Source organism: Symphalangus syndactylus, chromosome 17 (assembly GCF_028878055.3).
Source record: "Symphalangus syndactylus isolate Jambi chromosome 17, NHGRI_mSymSyn1-v2.1_pri, whole genome shotgun sequence".
NCBI classification, from domain to species: Eukaryota; Metazoa; Chordata; class Mammalia; order Primates; family Hylobatidae; genus Symphalangus; species Symphalangus syndactylus.
Genome location: NC_072439.2, coordinates 93,708,671 through 93,729,058, shown reverse-complemented (window position 1 = coordinate 93,729,058; position 20,388 = coordinate 93,708,671). Strand labels below are relative to the sequence as shown.

At 36.4% G+C, this 20,388-nt stretch overlaps 1 long non-coding RNA gene across 1 annotated transcript in view; it reads right to left on the bottom strand.

Moving 5' to 3' along the window:
* Positions 1-20,388, bottom strand: part of LOC134733177 (uncharacterized) — a 594,472-nt gene that overhangs the window by 111,490 nt on the left and 462,594 nt on the right. Inside the window, exons 15-16 of the long non-coding RNA XR_010116696.1 lie at positions 5,316-5,432; positions 844-1,597 (exon numbers count right to left, since the gene is read on the bottom strand). This is a non-coding gene — a long non-coding RNA (uncharacterized lncRNA). The remainder of the gene's footprint in view (positions 1-843; positions 1,598-5,315; positions 5,433-20,388) is intronic.

Here is a 20,388-nt window from a genome sequence, read left to right as displayed (position 1 = left end):
TGTTTGTATCAATGTGGAATCATGGATACGTATTTTACTCTTTGGGTTATAATCCAATATTGTAGTTACTTACTCTGTTTCTCAAATTATTCGTCATTTGACCTTTGTAAACTCTTCCAGGTTAGCTCCTGCATAGATTCTACATGCCTCATTCTTTATTTAGTTCATTAATTTATTTTTTCTGGCACCACAAGATGCCTCAAGCTCAATTTATATTTTCACTGCTCTCTAGCCTTGATATCAAGCTCTTCTCCAAGAAGCTTGTTTGTTTTTTAATTGGAAAATGATACTAAGAAACTGAAATATGTGTGTTAGGTGTTATAACTCTTAATAGGATATCACTGCTTCTAGGACTCCTCAAATATCAGAGGTAGTAAATAAATATACATGTGTACACACATGTATATTTATGTCTATACATATCAACATACATATATAGTTTAAAAACCAAAAAGCAAAACACGAGTGTATTAGTCGGTTCTTTTTTCTTTTTTTTTGAGACGGAGTCTCGCTCTGTCGCCCAGGCTGGAGTGCAGTGGCACAATCTCGGCTCACTGCAAGCTCCGGCTCCCGGGTTCACGCCATTCTCCTGCCTCAGCCTCTCCGAGTAGCTGGGACTACAGGCGCCCGCCACCACGCCCGGCTAATTTTTTGTATTTTTATAGAGACGGGGTTTCACCTGGTCTCGATCTCCTGACCTCGTGATCCACCCGCCTTGGCCTCCTAAAGTGCTGGGATTACAAGCGTGAGCCACCGCGCCCGGCCTAGTCTGTTCTTTCACTGGTAACAAAGACACACACAAGACTGGGTAATTTATAAAGGAAAGAGGTTTAATTTACTCACAGTTCAGCATGGCTGGGGAGAACTCAGGAAACGTACAATCGCAGTGAAAGAGGAAGCCAATGCATTTTTCTTCACATGGTGGTAGCAAGGAGAAGTGCAGAGTGAAGTCCAGGAAAGCCTCTTATAAAACCCTCAGATCTTGTGAGAACTCAGTCACTATTATGAGAACAGCATGGAGGTAACCGCCCCTATGACTAAATTTTTTCCCACTGGGTCCCTCCCACAACACATGTGGATTATGAGCACTACAATTCAAGATGAGATTTGGGTGAGGACATAGCCGAGCCCTATCAATGAGTTTATACAGGTACCTCCAATTCAAATCCAACCACACAGGGCTCCTCCTAGCATTCTCCCTTTTTTCTTCCCCTCTTATTTCCTCTTTATTTTAAATTCTTTCTTTAATGGTGAGAAAACTGGCTCTCATCATATATCATATATTTACTTCTCAGTTCATCCTCTGGGTAAATAAAAAGCAGTTTCAGAATTGCTAATTCATACCCCCTCGAGAAACTAACTTACTCAACTGGAGTACAATGTTTATATACAGTTCCTTTTGTCTTTAGCCTTCCAGTATCCCGTTTAAACACTGTTGTCCAAAATCACTTAGATGAGATCCTTTCTTCTCTACCTCTTCAACGTGGTTGTGTCCTTTATTTATAGTGCACGGAGAATGGTCACAATAGGCATTCTGTTTTCAGTTTCTTGATTTCCTCCCAATACTTGTTTATTTTTCAAAATTTAAATTTGCATCCTGTGGAAGTAAGTCTGTGATGTAGCTAGCGTTCCACAGTCTTTGAAAAATGCATGCAATTGTGTACCCACCATCACAGTATCAAACAGAAAGTTCGAACATCTCAATTACTCCCTTTGCTTCTCTTATACACTAAACTCATCCTTACTAACCCTGGATAATATCAATCTTTTTACCATTCCTATAATGTTGACTTCCCCAGAATTCCATATAAATGGAACAATGCAATATATAGACTTTTGGGTTTGGCTCTTTCATTTAGCAAAATGTAAGATTCAGACATGTTATCGTATGAATCTATATATTGTTCCATCTTTACTACCAAATACTATTCCATTGTATGGATATACCCCAGTTTGTCTAGTTACTTATTGAAAGGCATTTGAGTTCTTTTCAGATTTTGGAGTTGTGAACAAAGTTGCTATAGACATTTATGCATAGGTTTTTGAGTATTTGGGTTTTCATTTCACTTGAGTAAATACTGAGGAGTGGGATCACTGGGTTGTGCGGTATGTGTATTTTTAACTGTGACTTTTCCCAAAGTGACTGCACTATTTTGTACTCCCACCAACAATGTGTGAGAGTGGTATTTCTACATTCTCGCCAGCACATGACACTGTCATTTTTAAGAAATTAAATTTTTGATGGTAAAATAGGTCTGGGTAGGGACATTTTGTTGTGATTTTGATTTACATTTTTCTAATGACTGGTGAGTTTGAACATCTTCTCATATGTTTATTTTTATCTGTGTATCTTCCTTATTTTGTTGAGAACTTTTGCTCATTTTTTTTCCATTTTTAGATGTTCTTCGAATTCTTATATATTTTAGATAAAAATCTGTTATCAGATATGCACTTTGTAAATATATTATTTTAGTCTGTGGCTATCTTTTACTTAGTAGTATTTTTTCAGTGCAAAAGTTTAAAATTTTGGCAGGATATCATTTGTTATTTTTTTTTTTTATGCATTATGCTTTGGTGTTATATCTTAAAAAAAAAAGCAAACAAAGGTCACGCAGTTTTTCTCCTGTTTTAATCTAAAGTTTTATAGTTTTATATTTTACCTTTATATCTCTGATGGATGCATTTAAAAATAATTTTTGTAAGAGTTATGAAATTTGTATCAAAGTTTTTTTTTTGCGTATGGACATCTGCTTTTAGTTCTAACAGTTTTTATTTCATGTAGTTTAAACATTCTTGCTAAATACATACACATTTAGGATTATTATGTAGTCTTGGAAAGTTGACCCTCTTTTAAAAGGTAATGCCCCTGCTTAACCTTGATAATAATCTCTACTCTGAAGTATAATTTGTCTCATTCATGTGGTTACCTCAGGTTTCTTTTGATAAGCATAAGCATGGAATATCTTTCTTCATCCCTTTACTTTCAACTTATCTATTTTTTATATTGTGATTTTTTTGTGTGTAGTAAATAGTTTGATATTGCTTTTTTATTCATTCTGATAACCATTATTTTTTAACTGGAGTGTGTATATGATTCCTATTTAATATTTAATGGGATTGAATTAATATCAACAAATATTTTCTATTTGTTTTATCTATTCTTTCTATTTTTTGTTTCTACATCTTATCTTGTATCACTTGAGTGTATTTTTATCTCATTTTATATCATCTGCTGACTTACTATTTATATCTCCTTTTTATAAAGTTTTGTTAGTGATTGTCCTAAGGGTTATACATTCTCTTCCTTTTATTTTTTGGTTTATTTATTTTTTTTTTTTGAGATGGAGTCTCGCTTTGTCGCCCAGGCTGGAGTGCAGTGGCACAATCTCAGCTCACTGCAACCTCTGCCTCACGGGTTCAAGCGATTCTCCTGCCTCAGCCTCCTGAGTAGCTGGGATTACAGGTACGTGCCATCACGCCAGGCTAATTTTTGTATTTTTAGTAGAGATGGAGTTTCACCATGTTGGTCAGGCTGGTCTCAAACTCCTGACCTCATGATCCACCCGCATCTGTCTCCCAAAGTGCTGAGATTACAGGTGTGAGCCATCGTGCCCGGCCCTCTCTTTCAATATATATATATTTAAATACATATTACATATATATTTAAAATTAATTACAGCCTTTCTTCAAATAACATTGTAATGTTCCACATGTTTTGTTAAGTAAACATTCTCATTGCTTCTCTCCTATCATTTGTACAATTGTTTTTATGTCTTTTACATATGCTATAAATATGAAATAAATTGCTACAATTTTTGCTCTCAAGTCAGTTATATTTTAAAGTAATTTAAAAGGAGAAAAAATTATATTGCTTTAATTTATTTTATATTTAGTTCTTTTATCTCTTTGTGACACCAACTTTTTTTCTGGTGTCATATTCTTTCTATCTGAATAAATTTCTTTTTCATATCTTGTAGCTTATGCTTACTGGCAGGAAATTCCCAGAGTTTTTGTTTTTCCAAGGAAAGTATTTCTTCTTCATTCTTGTAAAATAATTTTGTCTGGTATAGAGTTCTGGCTTAATAGATTATTTTTTCTTTAACATTTTAAAGATGTCAATCTATTATTTTCTAGTTTGTATGATTTCTGAAAAAGAAGTCTACTTTCATTCTAATCTTTGTTCCTCATGTGTAATGTATGCTTTTCTTAGTCTGCCTTCAAAATTTATGTATTTTGTTCTTTAATTATTCAAACCTAACATGCCAGGTGTGTGTGTGTGTGTGTGTGTGTGTGTGTGTGTGTCTGGTGTTCCTATTCCATTTGCTGTGCCTCACAATGGATCTGTCTCTAGCAAGTTACTCGTTACTTCATGTATGCAAACCCAGAGGGGTGTGGAGGGCATTTTCTGTACTGAGTGCAACTCCTTCTTAGGCACACTGGGAGAATAGATGTGTGGTCTTCTCAGTGTTTCTGCCCCTCATCCTGCATAGCTCCGCATATAGCACGCATTTACTCCTCATTACAAACAAACATGTTAATTATAATGCTTGTGAATAATGTCTTCTTAGCAGAAATCTCCATTTTATTTAGTATTGATCAGACACAAGACTCTGCAATTATAATTGTAAAAGTGGCAGACACATAGTAGGTGTTCAGCAAACAATGGTAATTTTCTTCTTGCCTCTGCTTAAAATGTTGGTATCTTAGGGAATGTTGTCAGGAAGGAATGAGTACGTGTGCAAAGAACAGATTTTCTTTTGTGCTAGTATTATTTTGAACCGGGACAGACTGTCCTTTTGCTTTGTTAATCTGGCAATTACTTCTTTACAGAATCAGCGATTGACAAGGTCACTCTGACCTTCCTTGAGGCAAACTACTATGTTAGAATGCCTACTGTGCTCTAGCTATTGGGCTAATGTGGTTTCTGGGGTTTGTGGGAATCCTGCCACATTTATAAGATTATTCATGTTCTCTTTGCATTCAGGTACAAATAAACACATAAGTAGCATATTTCACATGTATATTCTATAAACATTTGCTTCAAAGAATAAGCCACTTTTTTCTGAATTGATGGCTTTTACAAAAGGCAGTGGATTTCAAAAAAGCTAATTTTTAAAAATTAACATTTCTAATAATGAAATCTCCAATGTCCATTTTTATTTTCTATAGCATTTCTGTTAAAATATAGAACATTTAGAAAATGATTTTAGTGACTCATATATTTTAAGATTTTTTTCTCCGTTGTTTGTTTATTGATCAGGTTGTTTTCCCTAGACTGATGAACACTGAAGATGAATAGACAGGAATGTAATTACCTAATTAGAAACGGAGGCTTCCCGTGTAGCCAGGTAATTCTCATTTAACTTTTTCAGAATAGTTTATTCCAGTTATTATATCGAGCAGTGGATATGTTCGGTGGAGACCTAGACAGACTTGAAGGACATGGAAAAAAAAAAAAAAGGCGAGATGGAAGGAAGATGAATCATACACATTCTTATATTAATTTTTAAGGATACATTGTATAAGGAAATATTCTTTTGAAAATTTATGGCTATTTTAAAATATTGAGGCACAACATGTGGCAATATGAGCCCTGTGATTAAAGTAATCGAATGATGTCTATGCCTCCATTGCCAATAAAGTGCTCCTTTACACTTTGGTGTGGCTGCTTCAAGGTCTTTCTTGAGCAAGACCTACTTCTTTATGTCAGATTTGTATTTGACGTCTCTGTTTTTTAACTTTGTTTTCAGGAGATTATGTTTCTTATATTTCACCAAGATAAGCTTTTTTTTTTTAAATGTGCTTTGATTACCACCCCCGCAAAGTTTTAAGTACATCCATCTAGTAACTATCACTTCTCTATAACCCTTCTCTTCATCTCTATTGGTTGCTGCCTTGTAGCCTAGTAATATTCACATAATTTCCCTGTTCCTCTCAGAGTACCCCACACATCCTCCCTTGTTACATTCCACCTATCAATATATTCTTCTTGAGGGACTTTTTCCTTAGTTCAACTAAGAGCCAGGTCCTTATCACATGGCCACAAAAAATTAGGCTTGCAGACCATTTGAAAGGCGAGAATAATGGGATTTACTGGGAAACAAGGATAAAAGGGAAACAGCGACTCTCCACAAAGCCAGAACCCCTGGTGGTGCGCTTCTCGCCTCGCAGTTTCAAAATCCCGGGTTCTACACGGGAAAAGGAAGGGCCAGGCTCCTCCCTGCTGGAAACGGTACGAACTTCTGTGGCTCCACCCCAGGGCGCACTCCTCCCAGTGCACAGGCCGGTTGGAGTTTTGCCAGGAAGCCCTTCCCACCTGGCTGTCTCAATGTCATTTGCGTACTTTTTCTATTTACATCAAACTCAGCCTAACAGACTGCGTCTGCTTCCTCACTACCTGGTCACTTTTTTCGGCTCAACATTTCTAAGCATTTACTCAGTTCAAAGAGCCACTAATTCTACCAGATTTGTTATGACAAAAAATGATTCACAGACCCTTTTTCCTTATTTCCTCTTTTCCAGAGATAATCACTTTCAATTACTCTTTATGTATGTACATTAATATCTCTAAATAACATGGCTTTTTGAGTCTGAGTTTTGCTCTGCAGCCCAGACTGGAGTGCAATGGTGCCATCTTGGCTCCCTGCAACCTCCACCTCCCAGGTTCAGGCGATTCTCCTGCCTCAGCCTTCTCGGTAGCTGGAATTACAGGCGCTTACCACCATGCCCGGCTAATTTTTGTATTTTAGCAGAGACGGGGATTTCACCATGTTGGCCAGGCTGATCTCGAACTCCTGACCTCAAGTGATCCACCAGCCTTGGCCTCCCAAAGTGTTGGAATTACAGGCGTGAGCCACTGTGCGTGGCCCACCATTTTCTTATTTCCCACTATATATATATACACAACACATACATATATATACACATATATGTATGTGTGTGTATATATATGTATGTGTATGTATATGTATATACACATATGTATATATGTATGTATGTGTATATATGTATGTATGTGTATATATGTATGTATATATGTGTATATATATGTATATATATGTGTGTGTGTGTATTTATATATATATATTTTTTTTTTTTTCAGATTTGGCACTATTGACTACCCACTATGACAGATGAGAATTTAGGTTCTTCCCACTCCACATCTCCAAAGATGTGTGCAAACTTCCATCTTATTCTTCCAAAAGAGATTTATTATTATTTTGTTTAGAACAATATTCAGTCTTGGAAGTTTTTCTTGAGTGAGCCCACTGCTTTTTCTCTCTGCTTTCTTCATCTTTTTGGATTACCTTTTTAAAGATGTCCTCAGCTTTATCCTATGAAAGTTATATTGAGTTTTACTCTTTTCCCTCAAGTTTTAATTTTTATAAGGTATCTTTTTGTTTCATGAATAGTTCTTTTCCATAATATCGAAAGTTATTTAATGAATGTAATATAATATCTTATTTCTTTGAAAATATTAGTAATACTTTTAACAAATATCTTTTTATTTGCTTAGTCTCAACTTTCTGCAAGTTGTTTTCTTCTGTCTATTGCTTTGAACTCCCTCTTCCATGTTAGTGGCTTTCCATACTTAACTAGTGATCCTGGCTGTCTCTTCATATTTGAGAGTGTTGTGGGCTAAAAGGCTAACTAGAAACTCTGAGTAAGTGGATGAGTCTCACTGACGCATCATTTCACTGTGACAAGATTGGGCTAAGTCATTTGTTAGAGAACATGTGAAGTCCAAATATTTAGGCTTTTATTTTATTGGAAGTCAGACTTCATTAAGAACCTTCTGATCTTTAGTCTGGAGGGTCAAGGCCTAGCTGCTGATATTGTGTGAGTGGGAAAAGAAGGCTGAGAGATCAGCATTTTATATGCATCAATTTTTTTGGTCTCTCTGTTTACATAAATGATACCAGCCCTAGACCATCCCTGTAGTCCAATAGTCCAGAGACCCTCTGCTGTCAACTTGGTTAAGCTGAGAAATATGTTTTCTAGACTCTCTTTTCCTGTATTCTTCTATGTTAGAGTGGCCAAAAAAAAAAACACTTTAATAAGATTCAGAAGAAAGAAGTGAAGCATCACTCAATACACTGTGAAGCTCTTTTCATGGTCAAATAGGTCAGACACACATTAAGGGTTTGTCAGGTTCCCACTTGTCCTCCCTCTCCTGAACTTCACATTCAGTGTTTCTTGCAAAGTGTTTGCCATGCTGACAACAGGGGCCTCAGGCCCACAGTTAGATGCTTTGCTGAAGATCTATAGGCATAAGAGCTACCTAGAAGCAATAGCACCCCCTAGACCTTTCTGTGAGCTTCCTCTCTGCAGTCCCAATTCACTGTTGGACATGTGTGGCTTTGTGGATTGAATGGGTGGTTATTTCTCTGATTCTTCAGTGTCTTCTACAACTATGTAAATTCTAGTTGCCATGACACACACCTAATTACATAACACTCATAGTCACCCTGCTTCTCTGTCTGAACCTTGATAGATTCTCAGCTTTAATCTCTTCAGAGGATAAACCTGCCATCATCTGCTCAGACGTGTGCTAAAATAGAAGAGGTCTTTGCAAGAAATTTTAGAAAGAGTTGGTTTCTTAGGTGGAACTCGTGTGATTAGAAAGGAGATCACTTCTCTAAACACACATACACACATACACACACACACCCCACTCCACTCCACTTCACCAAACACTCCCAGAGTTGTCTAGTGCCATCGGTTCCTCAAGTCGGTTCCTGGCTTTTCCCATTGCAGTCTTAGGGTCTGGCGTTCTCCGTGCTGCTACATCAGTTATCTTTATTCCATCTATGTTCTAGCATTCAAAATTTTTAGTTTATTGATTTCCCTGCCCCTATCCCCCCCCATATTTGTAGATTTATGCCTTAAATGTTACTTGATATTTCAGTGGGATTTCAGTTTTACTGGGATTTCACCAGGAAGTAAACTCAGAAACATGTAGTTAATTTACCTATTTCCTGAATCACCCCATTTTCTTTCAAAATTTATGGCCTGGCTACTAGCTGTCAACCTTACTGCTGTTCCTTTTTTATGAATAATCTAATTGTCACATCAAAGGGCCTGCATTTTGAGTCCTTGTTGCCCTCATTTTTCCTTCAGTATTTGACAATACTGACCTTCCTGCTCCTGTATTTCCTCTCCTCCCTCCTTCCTTCCCTCTCTTTGTCTCTCCCTCCCTCTCTCCTTTTCTTCCTTGTGTACTGTCTTTACTATCACTAACATTTCTGGAGTATTCATTTTATGCCAGCTTTTCTGTTAGGCATCACCTTTCCTCTTCAGAGGATGCCAGAAACTTAAACCAAAAGACTGGAGAGCAAAAAAACCTTTAAATTATATTGTGCCTTCATTGATAGCATGTGAATAATTCCTCCCACTCAGTGAGGAAATTACAGGTTGTAAATTACCTCATGCTACCAGGATTTAAAACAGACAGCAAATCAGTCTGCATGACTGCTTCCTTCTAACGCGGCCTGGCTGTCCATTATTTTAGGGTTTATACTCCTCTGCAGAACATCTGGTTAATACAATGTGGGCTTTGGCTCTGCTGGACTAAGCACTGAACAGGGACTCCAGTGAGGACATGGGGAAAGGTCCTTTTCCAATACACTAGAGACAAGTGTTCAGTCTGAGGGAGGAGCTGGCCTTCTGCTTTTGTCAGAAATCCTGAAGTGGAAGTCAAATAGAGCAACCGAGAGAGTAACTACCACCTGTTGTCACTGTGGAACTCTTAAGGAGAAAGAACATGGTTTTCTGCAAATAAAAATCCTGGTATTTTTTTTAAAACTTCACGTTCCCTTTTTTAGGGCAAATACAGAGTATTTCCTTCAGATTCATTTTAATTAAAAAAAAAAAAAACTTAGCTAGAGAAGCAAAGAGTATTTCTCAAAAGGGCTTAGAGAAAATGAAAAAGAATTAATTATTGGTGCTTTAAAAGAGAAGAAAGACTGAGAAAATTCAAACAGCAGCAGCAGCCACCATTTTAATTACACATATCAATGCAGCAGGCTACTCAAAGTTCTCTATGTGGTAGGAGAATGAGACTAATTAGTAAAAGGCTAATCTCCTGTTTCATCTTCACTAATTAATATTTCACTTTTGATCCTCCTTGCTCTGATTTGGGCAATAGCCACATAAAGAACCTGAATTTTCCAGAAATAAATAAAAAAAGATGAAATAATAACCTCTAATAGTTTGGGAAAACAATACTGCTAAGAGAAGATAGGACAATTCTCCATTTCTTCTATAGATGTTTCAGAACTAGAGTTGAATATAGTCATTCCTCATTATTTCTGGATTCCATATTTGCAAAATTGTCTGCTTGCTAATATTTATTTGTAACCCCCAAGTCAATATTTGTGCCACTTTTCTAGTCATTTATGGACATGTACAGAACAGCAAAAAAGTTGAGTCACCCCAGGTACAGGTAACTAGCTGAGAGTGAACAAAAGGATACTCTACCTTCTTGTTTCAGCTCTCATACTGTAAACAAGTGTACTTTCTGTGGTCTATTTAGTACCACATATTTCTCATTTTTGTTCTTTTTGTTCATGTTTTCACTGGCTCCCGAGTGTAGTGCTGAAGTATTGTCTAGTGTTGTCTTAGAATACTTAGAAGTATTGTCTAAGGGCGAGAAGGATGTGATGTGCCCTACGAAGAACAAACGTGTTAGATAAGCTTAATTCAAGCATGAGTTATACTGCTGTTAACCATGAGTTCAACATTATTGAATCAACAATATATACCAAATAAGGTGTCTTCAAACAGAAACAAATATAAAACAAGGTTATGTGTTTATTAACAAAAATGCTGTGACCAGAGGCTCACAAAAACTTAACTCCGTATTTTCCCTAGGAGCAATGGTTTAATATTTACTAATTCAGTGTTTGCTGCAACTTTGTAGAACAGAACTACTGTGAATAATGAGAACTGACTACATATGTATAAATAGAGGGAGGTCAAAAACTAATTTGAAGCCCATAATATCTGTACTGCATCAAGCACATTTACCTGTTGTGTATGTGTTTACATTTTGTTCTAAAATTTCTGAGTTCCCTCTTGGGTTCTTTCAACATTCATCACCCCCACCCTCTTCCTCAGCCTTCAAATAAACAAAGGTACTTTTACCTGAAAGCTATAAAATAATGCAAGATCCTAATGGGAAAATATTACTGCACTGTCACCTGAAAGCTTATGCATTTTTAGGACTACATAAAAGAGTAAACAGAAAGGCTTACTCTTATCTGTAGTTTTCTGCTTTCCAAATTTGAGATTATTGCTCACTATTGAACTATGAAACACATGATTTAATCTTTCAAGAAGCTACAGTATCATGAAAGACATTTTAAAAATTCTGTATGTCAAAAGAAAAAAAATCAGAAAATTCCCATTTAAAATAGATGATAATTTAGTTTCAGAATAAATAGGAATTAAGCAAATAAAAAAGAAAAAGAAAAGGAGGAGAATTCTAAGAAAAAGGGAAGGTACATTTGAGTTGAAGGTAGTTGGCATGACCCTGATACAGGTGCAAGAGAGGGCATGACAGAGGGCATGGTGAAGATAAAAGGCAGAGCTCACTGTATTTAGGGACTTAATGATTAAACAAGAAGCTTGGCCTTCCTGTAGTAAGCACATAAAGTGGGGCCATTACACCTTCTTATTTACTTCTTTGCTCATTTATTTACTTATTTTAGAATGATCTCTCTAGCCACATTGTGAAAGATGGATGAAGCAAATTGAATTTAAAAAAAAGTGATGTCATGAAGAACACTCAGGAGGCTATTTTAATATTTTTATTGCAAAATTATGAACATCTTTGCCAAAGCAGTAATAATGTAAAGGAAGAGGTGTGTACAAATTACAAGGGCATGTAGGCCTTAAGATTTAAAATGCGGATCACTAATTGAATATGGGACATAACTAGAATCTAGAATGGCTTACCAATTTTTATTTATTTACTTTAGTTCTCTCCCTTCAGATTTTCTAAGTTCCACGAACGAGCATTTTTTAAGAAAATATTACATGCAGGCCGGGCGCGGTGGCTCAAGTCTGTAATCCCAGCACTTTGGGAGGCCGAGGTGGGCGGATCACGAGGTCAGGAGATCGAGACCATCCTGGCTAACATGGTGAAACCCCGTCTCTACTAAAAAATACAAAAAATTATCCGGGCATGTTGGCGGGTGCCTGTGGTCCCAGCTACTTGGGAGGCTGAGGCAGGAGAATGGCGTGAACCCAGGAGGTGGAGGTTGCAGTGAGCCGAGATCACGCCACTGCACTCCAGCCTGGGGGACAGAGAAAGACTCCGTCTCAATAAAAAAAAAAAAGAAAATATTGCATGCAAAGTACTGAATAGAAACTGGGACCATGACAACGAGTTAGACGTGATCCCTGATTTTCAGAAGACAGCAGAGAGAGAAAAGCTAAGCCAGTAAGTGATGTGAACTAAGTTATCACAGAAGTGAACTGAGGGTCTTCGTCTGTCATGGGTATAATTTAGATGATTGCCGTGGTATGTTGTAAATGTAACACTCTAGAATTCCGCAACTCCTTGCAACCCGATGAAGACTTACGCAGTTATTGCCAGATCACAATTTGGTGGTTACTATGGCCTTGAAAATGTATTAAGCTATAAAATAATGTGAGATCCTAATGGGAAAATATTACTGCACTGTCGCCTGAAAGCTTACTCATTTTTAGGACTACAGAATGTGTGAAAGAACTTCTTGTTTTCAAATTGAGGTAGATAGAGCTCAGTTCCTACGTTATGAGTTATCCTACATCAGCTCAGTGACTGATGGGAGGCTCAAAGTTGTTTTAGGTCAAGTTCCATGGAAACAGAATCTAAACTGAGATTTATATACAGGAAGCTCATAGGAGGGTGTATTCAGGAACAACAACTCCAAGGGAGTGGGACAAGCAGGACGGATTGGTCAAAGGGAGAATTTAAATAGCAATGTAATTAAAATGGAGGTCTCCTCCCACTCTCAGTGTGTGGGGGTAATCTCTGGAGCGAGGGTGGCTCTTTAGTCTCAAACTTTGTCAAAGAGTCTGGCCTTTGTATTATGGCATCCCAGAGTTATTCAAAGCCCCTAAACAGGGCTTGTAAATTTAATTGAGGCAGCACCCTTAGGGGGGAAAGTCTGGAAGGGGACACACCTGGGAGCCACCAGCAATCAACTTTCCCAATAGCTGTAGTATTGTATGCCTGGATTCTGAAGGAAAGATCTAGATAGGACAACAAAGAATCTACTGCAAAAGGCAAAGCCAATTCGGCCTAATAACAAAATATCCAGTAGCACTCTCATTTCAATGTATCTTTCCTTGATACCTGGACATAAATTCACCCTATGTCCACTGCACCTTTGTAATTATTTCTTTCTTCTAGGTGTGAAAATATGTCTGTTCACTTATTAATTTGTCCTCCATCAAATGTTTCTTCTTTTCTATGCTCCTTTGCCTCTTTTCTAGCAATCTTTTGTTTCTCTCCATTTTTTGCCCAAAGCCAACTTCTTCCCTTGTTAGCAGGAATGCATCTTTAATCCATCTTCCTTTTAAAAGACTGACAATGACTTTACCTAAAAGCTAATGTTTCATTCAATTATTAAAATATAGAGATGCTCCCCTGGGCACCCTTGAAGTTATACACAGCCTCCCCTGAAGTTCAGTAACTCCATAGCAGTAGGAACTACGTCTTGCTCAATTTTTGTCTATTATATCTCTATTGTCTAGTAGAGTAACAGACACAAAATTAATTGGAATAAAGATCAATTAACTGTTTCTCTCTCATCTTTTGATAATGGAAATCAAGCGTTTTAGGTGAGTATGTGAGCACCCTGCTGCCGATATTTTTACTGTTGCTGTGTAATTGCATCATGTGTGCCCATGAGACTAAATCTGTATCGGTACTAGGTAAGTGTAAGTAACTGTGTACAACGTATGGGCATTCTGGACTCCTTACTTGTCTCTGCTAGCTGGATAATGGTAATGACTTACAGTATAATCAAAAACTTCTCAACCAGTCTTGGATTGCTCACTTCTAAACTATTATAGTAGAGACAAAAATACTTTTCTTATTAAAAAAAAAAAAACTATTTTTTTTCAGGGGGTTGATGGGTATTTATCTTGGATCTCAAATTGTTAATCATTTCCTGAAAATAAAACATGATTCCTGGAAGTAGGATGCTATTATGAAAACAGTGATTATGTGTAACATGGATAAATTTGCAGATGGAAAATTCACAAATATTGTGAGTCGGGAAACTGGAGAACATAATTATGCTGTGGCAAAATGTTTGGTAAAACTGTTGTTGACATAGCATGGAAGGCAGATCATGTCCTCCTGAGGTTGTACCTCTGAGGAAGTTAGTTGACAAAATTCAGAATGATTCTGCATGCTGGCTGCTCCTCATATGTTTAGTAAGTGGCTACAGAAAGGAAATTGACACAAAAAGTGGCTAGGTTTGACGTGGTTATGGATTTCAGAAGAGTGCTGGTAAGGGAGGATTGCTTGTGTCTAGGAAGTTAAAGTGATGGAATATCTAGACATTTTGAACCGTTCAAAGTTAAAAAGTCTAACAATGTCTGTGTTTCAAACAGCAAGAGATAAGATGATTGCTTCAAGTTACCCAGATGTAAAGGTCAGATCAAGAACATCCATTGTCTTTCTATGGTTTTAACTGGCTTCATGAGGAGAAATATTGCAGTTTTAATGATTTTGAACTGTTGAGATGTTTAGATGTGCCCCCTTTTATTGTACTGACTGGAAGCAAAGAGTAAGAAGATATCTTACCATGTAGGCAATAGATTGCCTGGTTTTGAAGAGCCAAATTCAGATATGATAAAGAAGATTGCACATCACAAAATCCTGGATTGGGGGTTGGATGCAGTAACTGCATGGATGCTTACATGGCCAGAGTGGTGAACTGAGGGTTATTCTAACTGCTCCTAGTTTATAGTTTTCCATGCTTTCTTTTAGAAACAGATAACTTTGATATTTAGCTAAACTCATTATCATCCAACAACATAAGTGTCTCCCTGTCGCTTCTGTAGCTAGTTGTCACCATGTGACCAATTTTGGCCAATGGTATAGGAGAAGAATTGATGCATTAAATTATTAGGTCATTTCATAAAAGATACTTTTGCTGGACTTTCTCTCCTTCGTTGGCTATGAAATGGCAACAAGTGTAACTACTGTGAAGTCTTATGTTTTACCTGGCAGAACTTCCCTGCCAGCCCTGGACCACTGAACCATGACATGGATGTCTCTGGATGTCGGGTTAAGAATAGACTCTAAATTGGCAAGGATGGAAATGAGGCAATTAGGAGGCTATTCCAGGAATTTGAGTAAGAGTTTGAGACAATGGGTTGGGCAAGAGTGGTAACAGTAGACATAACGAGATTCTAAATGCATTTTGACTTTAGGGTTAACAGGCTTTCCTGACATATTGGAAATAGAGTTTCAGGAACGTAATGTTAAGGGTATTTTCTAAGATTTTAGTATGAGGAACTGGAATGAAATCTATAAGATGTGGAATACTGCAGGTAGATATCTTTTGGAATGAAAGATCAGGAGTTCATGTTTGTCCATGGAAAGTTGGAAATGTTTATTCACTATCTAAGTTGAGACTTTGAAAAGACAGTTGATAATGTGCATCTGAAGTAGAGAGAGTAGTTTGGACTGGGCACATACATTTAAGAATTTTCAGCATTGTTTAAAAATTGTTTCCCCAGCTTTATTATAAAATGTTTCAGTTGGAAAACATTTCCAATATAAAAAAGATTATTAGAAACAGGATAGTTCATCCCTAAGTGCTTCAAACAGGGTATTCCACCATATTAGTTATAATATCAGTGTCATGTTTAAGAAAAGTATTTTCTCAATAGTATTTAATACCATAAATAATATTTATGATATTATCCAATAAAACTTTAGTAAGACCATCTTGTCTTCTCCAATTATCTCAAATTTATTATCATAAAATAATAACATATTTTATTACCTTTTCTTTCTTCAAATCACAATATAGTCAAGGTTCAAATATTGCACTTGGTTACTACATATCTTATAATCAGAAAGAGTTCCTTCACATCTTTTTGTCATGAAATACTCTTCTAAATGACCAGATGAGTATTTTTGTTGAGTATTTCACATTTCAGATATGTCTAATTGTTTCTGCATCATGTAATAATATTTTTGTAGTAACTTTATTTTTAGTAAACTCAAAATTAGGTCTAATGCCTTAAATATGTTTGGCTTAAACACATTTGTCGAGACTACTAGTGGTGCTAAATTTGGTCACACCTCTGAGGGGATTATGTGAACCTATATTTCCATTGTAAAGATACACATACACACTTATACACACACACACACACACACACACACACACACACACTCCAGAGGTTTATAAATGTGTATGCATTGTGTAGAAAGAGGGATGATTTTTTGCATTGTGCATTTTGGATTCTTTATCCAGAAACTTTTTGTTCCTAGTAGTTGTAGCAATTGATGATCCTTGCCTCTATCAATTACTTTACAACTGCAAAATTGTGATTTTTTTCAAATTGTAACATTACATATAATATATATGATATGGTTTGGATCTGTGTCCCCACCAAATCTCATGCTGAATTGTAATCCCCAGTGTTGGAGGTGGGGCTTGGTGGCAGGTGATTGGATCATGGGGGTAGATTTCTCATGAATGGTTTAGTGCCATTCCTGCTTGGTACTGTTCTCATGATAGTGAGTGAGTTTTCATGTGATGAGGTTGTTTAAAAGTGTGCACCACCTGCCCCTTCACTCTCTCTTGCTCCTTCTCTGGCCATGTGAAGTGCTGTTCCCCTTTTGTCTTCCACCATATTTGGAAGCTTCCTGAGGCCTCCCCAGAAGCAAATGCCGCTATGCTTCTTGTACAACCTGCAGAACCATGAGCCAGTTAAACCTCTTTTCTTCATAAGTTACTCAGTCTCAGGTATTTCTTTTTTTTTTTTTTTTTTTTTGAGATGGAGTCTCGCTCTGTCACCCAGGCTGGAGTGCAGTGGCGCGATCTCAGCTCACTGCAAGCTCCACCTCCCGGGTTCACGCCATTCTCCTGCCTCACTTCCCAAGTAGCTGGGACTACAGGTGCCTGCCACCACGCCCGGCTAATTTTTTGTACTTTTTTTAGTAGACATGGAGCTTCACCGTGTTAGCCAGGATGGTCTCGATCTCCTGACCTCGTGATCAGCCCACCTCGGTCTCCCAAAGTGTTTCTCAGGTATTTCTTTAGAGCAGTGCAAGAATAGACTAATACAATATATTTGCTGGTATTCTTCTATAAAGAGATTTTCTTCATCAAACAAGAAACTCATTTCTGTATATAAAGACCAGGTAGATAATTTTACTTTAATTATCAAATTTTCAGAGTAAATTCTTGGTGAAATAGTCTACTTTAATGATGGTAAATTTTTTTTTTTCCTTCTCATCTTTTAAGTATCTCTATTCATTCTTGGATTTTTGTTTACTCAATATTTTACAATCAATTAGAGCCTGTAATTTTTTTTTTTTTTTTTTTTTTTTTGAGATGGAGTTACCCTCTGTCACCCAGGCTGGAGTGCAGTGGCACGATCTTGGCTCACTGCAACCTCCGCCTCCTGGGTTCAAGCAATTCTCCTGCCTCATCCTGATTAGCTGGGATTACAGATGTGTGCCACCACGTCTGGCCAATTTTTGTATTTTTAGTAGAGACAGGGTTTCACCATGTGGGCCAGGCTGGTCTCGAACTCCTGACCTCAGATGATCTGCTTGCTTCAGCCTCCCAAAGTGCTGGGATTACAGACCTGAGCCACTGTGCCTGGCTGAGTCCATAAGTTTTTGATATTCAACTCTCAAAATATTCACAAAAGAAACCCATTCAAGCTGGCTTCTGTTTCCCCCTGATACATTCCAATTAGTCTTGGATATATTCCTTTTCTTTCTGGCAAAATAAGATGTCCCAGTATCACCTGAATGTTGCCAGAGCAGACATAAGGTCTTTGATAATTTTTGGTTCCTTTGCACAGAGAATGGCATTTAGAAACCAAGGTCTGTCTATAGATGTGCTTGTTGCTATTGATGCCTTTGTTTCCAGATTCCTCTGGTGGATAAAAAAATATATATTTTAAAACATAGTGAGTTCCAAATAGATATTTCCAATTTCAATTATTCGGTATTACAAAACTTTTCATAACTGATAGAAGCCTGTTACTGAGTTTTCATAAAGCTATTCAAAACCTACATTGCCCTTAGAAAATAGAGATTTCCACCAAGTGACACATATCCCTTAACTCTTCCACGCCTAATTCTCCATGGCTCTCTTATATTGTGCAGGTTAGTGAAAGGAAGAAGGGGAGAGTCTAAAACATATCATAATATATTGAGGTGTTGCTAGCTTAGTGATTTTTTTTTTCAGAAAGACTTTCTGCAAGAAAAATGGGATAGAAGCAGATTGAAAAATAAGGCCAATAATTATATTTTTTGGCTGCTGTAATTTTGGAAATTAACATAATAAACCTATATAAATACACATGGTATAGATGAATATTCTGAAAGCTTTCAAGTGTCTGTATCTACTAATCATAATCTGCCTTCCTTCCTTTTGCCTTTCCAACAAAGTTTTCTTTCAGCCGATAGAATGTCACTATATATCTTGAAATTTCTGTATCTAATAGACCCTTTTAAGTCCTTGTCTTACTTGATGGCTTTGTGATATGCAACCCAAAGTTATGCTGCTATGCTTTTTTGTTTTCTGTGACACGGCCCTTTTTCTCTGGGCTTCTTTCTACTCTTTAGGCTGCTTTTTTTTTCTTACCTTTCTGTATGTTCCCCTGTCTTTCTGCCATTCCTTTAAAACCATGATAACCCAACATTCATCCATTGGCCCTTTATTTTCAATATATGAGTTCTTATTTTACCAATGCACTTTTATTTCTTACTATTCACTGGACCTGGTATAAAAGTTTTAACTTATTGCTTGCTTTCCTAATGAAGACAAATTAAAAAGCAGAAGCAAAACTCTCTGGCAATTCAATAATCTTCTTTTGGTCTGCAGACCAAGTTTGCTATGTAGTGGATACGAGTGGTTATAACAGAGGCAAGTGAAAATATTTAACACCTCTAATATAAATGAAAGCCTTTTTTGTGTTCAATAGAACAAAAGTTTATAATAATTTCAATTAAGACTTAGACACTTTAAATGTGGTGAAGTCATCTTTGCTGGACTTATTTTGTGGACAAAGACATTTGGATTCATATCTGATTTTCCAAATAAATTTAGAACTTGAAAGCTGATTCTTAAGTTATCCTTTTGGAACAATTGTCCTTTAAATGCATTTGGAATGAATGCAGATAGGAGACAGAGACAGAAGTGACACTTGGAATGAATTCCCATACATTACATGAATAATGATAATTGTGGCTCTATATTTTCATGATGAGATAAATTTAATTGACAAATGGGCTGCCATGGAAATGACTTTCAAATGCACCTCTCATTTATTCAAGGTTAAAACTATGATTTGATTGCAACTACAATTTATTATTTCTTCTCTGATACCATTTTATTTATTCTTTATGATCCACACTAAAAATTACATAGTTTTACATTATTGTAAAATATGGAAGGCTTTTTGGTACTCTACCTAATTATGTAAAATAAAAACAATTTACTAAGCAGCAAGAATAACTTAGGCTGATTTTAATGAACTTTAGGTAATTATGAAATATAACTTAACATATATTCCAACTGATTGAGGTTCAAAAGCTCAGAATATAAAGGGACTTGTTGAAATTTATATCTCCTAATATTTCTAGTATTCAGTTAATAGATTTATTTCATTGATTTGTGTTAGTATTTAATTTATTCTCTTGCCATATATGCAACAGAGAACATTATTAAATCAATGCAAAGTATTTGCCAAGATGAACAAAACCATTCTTCATTCTCTCAGATTTATTATTCTAATCCAGTGGAGGTTTGTTTAGCCCAGAAAAGAGAAAAATAATGCCATATCCAAAGAAGCAAAATAAGAGATTGAAAAGTCAATATTTATATCAAAATTTCAAAGAAGATTAGAATTTAAAATTGATAAAGACTGGAATGTCACAGGAAAAAAAGTTACTTTAGTGATTTTAATATATGTGAAAATACCCACATATACACTCTGATCTAGAACATACTTACGTATTATACATGAGCTTATTTGTTTAACAGCATTTGCTAAATGTGCTAAATATCTATACTATCTCATTTTGAGGTTGACTCTGAGTTTATAGAATTTCTAAATCTGTAAAGATGTCTAAAATATGTAGCTATTGTGGAAATGTTTACTTCAGTACTATATAAAAGAAAACTG